The sequence below is a fragment of the Triticum aestivum genome, chromosome 6D (genome assembly GCF_018294505.1).
Source record: "Triticum aestivum cultivar Chinese Spring chromosome 6D, IWGSC CS RefSeq v2.1, whole genome shotgun sequence".
NCBI lineage: Eukaryota > Viridiplantae > Streptophyta > Magnoliopsida > Poales > Poaceae > Triticum > Triticum aestivum.
Window position 1 is genome coordinate 107,247,417 of NC_057811.1, and position 7,676 is coordinate 107,255,092.

The window sequence follows — 7,676 nt, forward strand, 5'->3', positions numbered from 1 at the left end:
GCAACACTCACTGTTCATCTAGAGGCAGCATCGATCGGCTTCAGTTAGCAGCAGTAGCAAAGGAATCGCTCGATCGGGTTCAGTTAACAGCCATCGATTGATCGCTCAGGTTCAGTAATGCGTAGCCTGCAGTGCAATCGCTCGGGTTCAGTTAGAGCCCAACGCCTCGCACCCACGCGCGTGCATGTACAAGAGAAACGCGCATCGCTCGGCCCCGACCACCCACCGTAACCGGGAACACCCCGATATTTTCCTCGCCCTCGCTTCTACCACGGTTTTTTCCGTCATGGACGGCCCAAAGAATGTCATGCAGCTGCGTCTCCGGCCCGCCCAGGACGAAAAGCCCATTTTCTGTCATGATTTTTTGTCATAGAAGTAGGACCCCACCACATCTATGATGATACCGTGTTTTGTCATAATAATTGTCATAGAAGTGTCATAAGTATGACAGAAAAAATTCGTTCGGCCCAAAATGTCACGGATGTGTCTTTTTTTTGTAGTGCCAGGCGTGTTGAAGAGGTTCCTTGCATCATAAACCGGAGGCAAACGAGTCTGGTGCCTCCTCCTCATGATCTCATTTGAAGCGTTTTGATCCTAGGTGAGCCGGAAAGAGTCTGCCTGGATCTATTGCGCCTGAGCATCTAAAGCAGCTCGCTCCACGGCAATCCTAGCGTTCTCAGCCGCCAATTCCTCCTTAGCCTGAGCTATCTCATCCCATAGCTTTGCAACATCCACCTTATGCTGTTCTTTTTTATCTGGGGTTATCTCCATCCCCATCAACGTCGCCAAAGCCTCCAACAACTCTGTCAAAACCTGAGCCGGCGGGCGCGCAGAGCCGCCAGCACCAGCCACCGCCGCAGCCGCTGAGCTAGATGACATAGCCGCGGCAGTTGTTGAACCGAGCGCCGACTGTGTGTCGGCCATAAAGATTGCCACCCTGTTCGGCGGCTCATAGGGGTCCGGAATACTATCGCCATCGGAACAGCCCCCAAGCCGACCGTCCTGTAGTGATACATTGAATTGGTCTCACCGGTTGACGACTCACCATCGGAGTAGATGGCCGTCTCAACGCTAGATACAAATCCTTCCTCAAATTCTCCCACATGGATACATCCAACAAAGGCATGCTTCACGGCGGGTTGAACCCGGGCGGGTCGTGCATGTTGAGCCGTCTCGATGATGTCGGTGCAGGTGTTCGGCTCAGGGCCCGGTTCGCCGATCTTGCCGATGAAGACGTGGATTCCGCCGAAGGGGACCCAGTACCGTACTCAATTGAGCCGGCCTCGGGGCCCCAGCCTGCATCGTCGATGTAGAGCTTGCCGCGACGACTCTTGGTCATCCGGCCCACAGCGTATCCCTTGATCCCTTCGAAGTTTCCCTTCAATAACTTGAAACCACCGTGCGCTGGCCCCACGGTGGGCGCCAACTGCCGTGGAATTGTCACGGCAGATGTCCTAGTGGAAGGACTTAGTCGTGGAGCCATCGCAACTAGGTTAGCTTAAAGGGGTTAATCGGGACAAAGGACACAGAGGGTTTATACTGGTTCGGCCCCTTGCGGTGAAGGTAAAGGCCTAATCCAGTTTGGGGTTGTATTGCTTGGGCGTTTATTACCAGGGAGCGAATACGCTTGACCTAGTTCTCGATCTCTTGTTTCTTGCCTGTCGTGGTTTTGTCACGGCAGATGTCCTAGAGAAAGGACTTAGTCGTGGAGCCATCGCTACGGGTTAGCTTAAAGGGGTTCAAGAGGACAAGGGACGCAAGAGAGTTTTATACTAGTTCGGCCCCTTACGATGCAGGTAAAAGCCTACGTCTAGTTGTGATGGAATTGATGGGGTTTCGATGACCAGGGAGCGAATACGCTTTGCCCGAGTCTCGAGTTGTTGTCTGTTGTCCCTTAAGCGCCGCCGGGTCGTCCCCTTATATACATGGGTTGACGCCCGCCGGTTTACAGAATCCCGAGGCCGGCTCACAATCGTGTCCGGCTCGGTCTCTGCTACTTTTATCTTACAACACAAGTTTACATATCAATGCCGGTTTATGTCTACAGGCCTTAAACCGTCTTTGGGCCCTGGGCCTTCATGAAGCATCACCGTCTGTCTTCATGGACTTCAGATACAGATGAACTACTTATGGGGTTAACCCGGCCTCTCCTGGCCGGTTTACGCCCAGTGGTAATATCCCCAACATTAGGCCCCAGATTGATTTGAACTGGTTCATGTCAATCCTCAATACTTAAGAAAATTTCTTCTTCAACATCTTCACACAATCTTGTAAACCGCCGTGACATCATCTTCTAGGATCATGGTAAACCGCCGTGACGTCACCTGTCATTAACGAGCCTCCGACAATCGAGGCGACAGCTCCGCCTCATATCCAAAATTTAGGCTCCTTGATTTTCACGCCTGACGCTTATCTTTCTGCCCTTATAAATAGGGCCAGGGGGTCTTTCCATTCCCCCCCCCCGTATCTCTTCACCTCGTCCTCTTCCTTGTGCTGCCCGACCTTTGGAGCTCCGCCGCCACCGTCGACCTTCGCTTCTGCCTCAACTCCGGCCGCTGCATCACCCTGAACGCACCAGAGAATCGCGGCGCCTCTCCGCTCTTCCATCAGCATCGATAAGCCTTCTTTCCTTCCGCCATAGATCTGTCATTAGGGTTTCAGTGTTCATCGATGTTTGTCGGTGTTCGTCGTTGTGCAATAGCTCTTTGATTCAAACCTTGATATTTATCCTGTACGGCGATAGCCGTAGCCCTTCTTTTCCATCCATGCATCTCGTTTAAGTAGAAAATCCCATCTGAACCTTCATCAGCTGCTTCGGTACCAATATTTAGGTCTGAATATATTTTCATTTTCTGGCATGCGGTAGATCCAAAATTATAATGCCAACTTGTGAAACCTGTTTTTCCCTTCACTTATACATCTTTAATACCAGATTGGGCGGTTTAACTTCATATACAAAATGATGACCGAGTAGATAGCATTAGTCCCCTGTTGAACCGCCAATGCTTTCATCATTGTACTATTTCCATTGTCAGACTCCGGTTTACAAATAACCAATCCCGGTTTATCAATATGCTTGTATCCTTATACTGCTGTGTAGTTGTCCACTGTAAATCTTAAACCGGCAATAATCATGTTTCAGATTTCCATTGCCATGGCCAAGCAAGTCTATGAATGCAATTGGGCTCCCTCTCGAGTAACCGAAGAGCAGTTAAACAATCTTGTTAAAACGGGCGCTTTAGCTAAAAAAGATGTCATCCACTGGAGGGTCCCTGGCCCGGAAAATCCTCCTAAACGCAAGGATGGAGAGGTAGTCGTGTTCGCTGATCATCTCGGACGAGGTTTTAGCCCTCCCGGTTCAAAAAAATTCCGGGATGTACTGGCTAGTTTCCAACTGCGCCCTCAAGACATCGGTCCCAATTCTGTAACCAACATCTGCCACTTCCAAGTCTTTTGTGAGGTTTATCTGCAAGAGGAACCTTCAGTCGAACTGTTTAGGAATTTCTTTCACTTAAACCGTCGCAGAGAGTTCTCGGATGGACCCAATACGGAACTGGGCGGAATGGCGGTTCAGAAAAGGAAGGAAGTCATCTTCCCCCATCCCAAACTCCACAGTCACCCCAAAGAGTGGAACCAGACTTGGTTTTACTGCATGGATACATCTCCATTTGATGAAAACCCCTTGCCGGGTTACCGCCCTGAACGCCTTAGCAACACACATCCTTTTCCTCAGAGGTTGACGGCAAGAGAAAGGGACAACTATGCTCCCCAATTATCAAAGCTTAGAGCCCTCATGGCGAACGGTTTGACAGGAGTTGATCTTGCTCGTTGCTGGATAAGCTGGAGTATTCTGCCCTTAAGCCGGCGCTCCGGTTTGATCTGTGAGTATACAGGGAGTTTGAAGGATGCTCAGCGGCACATTGACATTCAGCTTACAGATGCAGAAGTCACTGAGGCTGTAAAAAAGATAATGAACGAACCGGAGGCTGTCTGTGCCCAAACCGGACTACTCCCTTTCTGCACCTTCAACAAACCACCAGTTGTAAGAATCATATAATCTTTTTATCTGAAGTTGCTTATGTCCAAATATTCTCTGAAAGTGTGATTATTTTCTGACAGGGTGATGATCCGTTCTGGAACAAGAAACCATCCCAAGACAAACCGGCAGCCGCAAGATAAACCGGTCAAGCCAATTCGTCCAAAGACCAAGGTTGTTAAAAAACCTGCCAAGAGAAGGACCACTGCATCCTCCGATCCACCAGCTGATGACGATGTGGGTAACCCGGAACCAGAGGTAGAACTTGACTCTCTTGGTTCATTTTTCGTACATCTCATTGACAATGATTATTATCAGGATGACGCTGAAGGCAGTCATGCTGAGGACATAGAGGTAACCATTCTTTCCTGCGATTCAGATCCTCTGCCAACATCAAAAATCCGTCAAGCAAACCGGAAAGTAAAATTTTCTCACCCTCTTGCTTACTTGGACCCAAACTTTCTTTTGAAGACGCAGCAGCACAAAGCTCGCCGTACAACCCGGCACAGTGGCCAGGTAGTTACCTCCGCCGGTTTACCGAACAGTCCGGTTCGGAAACGCCGATCAGAGGTCTCTAATCCCATTGATACTTCATGCCCAAAAGCAGGTTGTTTCCGCCAGCCTCTTAACCCATCTGATTCAAATTATCAGGGTACTTCTCACTCATCCTCTGGCGAGGCATCGGCCACGCAGCTTCCACCCCTCAAAACAGTTCCTGGGTGAGCTATGCCCGTGTCTTTATTCTTGATGTATTATCTTTACATACTGTACTGATCCTTATGTCTATCTTTTCTCAGCGCCAAGCCAAGACCCAGCAAGAAGGCTCGGTTAAGAAAACCGGCTGATGATAATGTAGCTGCTGAACCGGAAACAACTCCAAATCCGGAAGAAACCGACACTGACGACATGCTTAACGATCCGCCGCCTCAAGACCATGACTTCCTTGCCGAACAAGTGCAAGTTGACGCTACAAGCCATGCAGACCGGCCAACCAGCCCTGTCCGAACTGATGACAAACCGGCCAGTCCGGTTAAGGATACTGACAAACCGCCAACTCCAGCGAAGGTTGCTGATGGTCAAGATGATGACATTATGATTACTGGCACTGGCCACACCACTCCTGGAAACCCTGTCGCTTTGTCAAAGCATACTGCCAAGGACGAGCTCTCTGCTATCGGCAAAGGCAAATGGAATGCCGATTTATCAAGCTACGCCCATCTCAATGCTCAAGACATTCACTCTGGTTTCTTGAACCGTCTGTATACCAGCCGTGACTATGAAGCTAGTTTGGTAAACTTGATGAAGGAGCGATATGAGGTAACTACTATTTTTATCTTTTGTCCAATTGCAATTTATCAACTCCTAGTAGCCCCCAAGTGACGGTTTATGATACCAATCTAAACCGGGACTTTGTCATAACTTAACTTTGCATATTTAGCCTCCAGGGACCAGATTACTTCTTTATGATGAACCGGTTCCTTAAAATTTGCCATACTGCTCTTTCACCGGTATAGCCCCCAAGGGCCGGTTTAACTTTATAAAGATGAACCGGGACTGTATAAGAATTCCCATACCAACAGTTTTTGAGCAAACACACATTAGCCCCAAGTGCCAACATTAATACTTGTATTGTGCTTGGGACTTGTAGAAATTTCTGATAAGGAGCAAATATGCATTAGCCCCCAAGTATCAAGGGCATAACTTGTTATGTGCTTGGTACTTCAAATATGTACTGTCAACTCATTATGTATCTGTCTCTTTATAGGTTGAACTGAGCAAGAAGGAAAGCCAAACCGCTGATCTGCAAGAGAACATCAAGTCCCAACAGGCCGAAACTTCCAAAGCAAAAGATGAGCTGACGAGCGCCTTAGCCGCTATGGAAAAGCTAAAGGAGAGCTTCGCCAAGGAGCGGGCGGATTGGAACACAGAGAAATCCGCTTTGCGGAAAAGAGCTGAAGACGCAGAAGCAGCTCTCAAACCGGTGGTAGACGAGCTGACTGGTGTAAAGCGGCAGATACATGCCATGACTCCTGCTGTGTTCGGTAAGCATCCTTGCTTTATACTTTCAACATATCTTCCCATGCGTTGCCGGTTTGCTGATGTTTGCAATGATGCAGGAACTCGCATTAGTCATCTAGGCTCTGATGTTCAGAAGGAGCTGAAGGCTGCCTACACGCTGATAGAACAACTGTATACCGGCGCACAACGAATTATCTGCACCGCTTCTCACAATAAGCCGCCCCCGACATTAATCAAGGATACCTTAGACAGGCTATCTATGCTGCCTGCCCGGGTAGAAGAGCTAAAGAGGTCTGCTGCAAGGGCTGGCACTCTGACGCGCTAACCCGGGCAAAAGCATGGGTGCCTGATCTTGATCCGACGGACGTGGCTAAAGGCTACCCAAGCTTAAAAGAAGACGGATCAGAATTTTGCACTGAAGATCTCCGCGCCATAAACCGGGAAGTACGTCCACTGGCTTGTCAACTTGCTGAAGAGGCTGACCTTTCATTTTACCAGGCGAGTTATGATACCAATAACAAGCGGGTTGCTGCACCAACTCCTGAGGCTCAAAACCTGATCCCTCCAATCCGTAAGCACACTTATGCCCTTGACATTGAACCGTCCACCCTTATAAGCGACGAAGCTGTGTTCCAAGCTTTAACTGGGATCGACTGGACAACTGTTGACTTCCAGCCACTGGGTAGGGACGAAGATGAGCCGGTGCAAGATGATCCGCAGCCGTCAGGTCAAGCTGATAAGCAATCATAATCCGGGGGCTGGTTTAGTCTTCCACTTGCTGCAATGCTTATTGAGAAACAATTATCCCTTTGGGCACTGAAATGCCTTGTAGTAGGCTAGTTAAAACACTTGGTCTATTATGCCTTCGTGCATATCTATGTGCAACTGATGCGTGTTAATCCGCCATGCTTAAGATATGATGTTCATAATCCATAGCTATTTATTCAAGTTGTTCCTGCAGATAAGAAGCTTAAAGCGCCCTGGCGGTTTACCACCGGGCGGGTCATGATACCCAAATATATATATGACCAAGGTTTATAACCAAGGTAAAAGATAATCAAATATGGAAATATATGGTACCTGTGACCTTTAGGCATAGTGTTGGCTGACCAACTTTGTAATGAGGGTAATAACCCTAATCCGGAGTAGAAGTAAGTCCTGTTATATGATGCCGGCTTATCAGAAAACCGTTCCGGGTTGTGATAAGCACCAGTTTATTCCATACTGGTGACTTTAAGTCAAAACCAGACCGGGCTGATAGTCTCCGGATTATAATTTGATTGTATACTGTCAACTTGTAGTTGATAGCCTAACCGGGCTGATAAACACCGGTTTAAAAAGTCACAAATCGTATTAAAACAAAGAAAACTCAGCAAAAGGCAAATAAAAACCGTTGTAGTCGAGGCTTTTCACGGGCTGCCAGGCCCCAAATTTGATCAAGAGGTGTAGCTATGGTTCGGGTTCGACCAAGCCCCCAAGTGATGCTGTGGCATTACGCCGATCAAGAGGTGTAGCTATGGTTTGGGTTCGACCAAGCCCCCAAGTGATGTTGTGGCATTGCGCCGATCAAGAGGTGTAGATATGGTTCGGATACGACCAAGCCCCCAAGTGATGCTCTGGC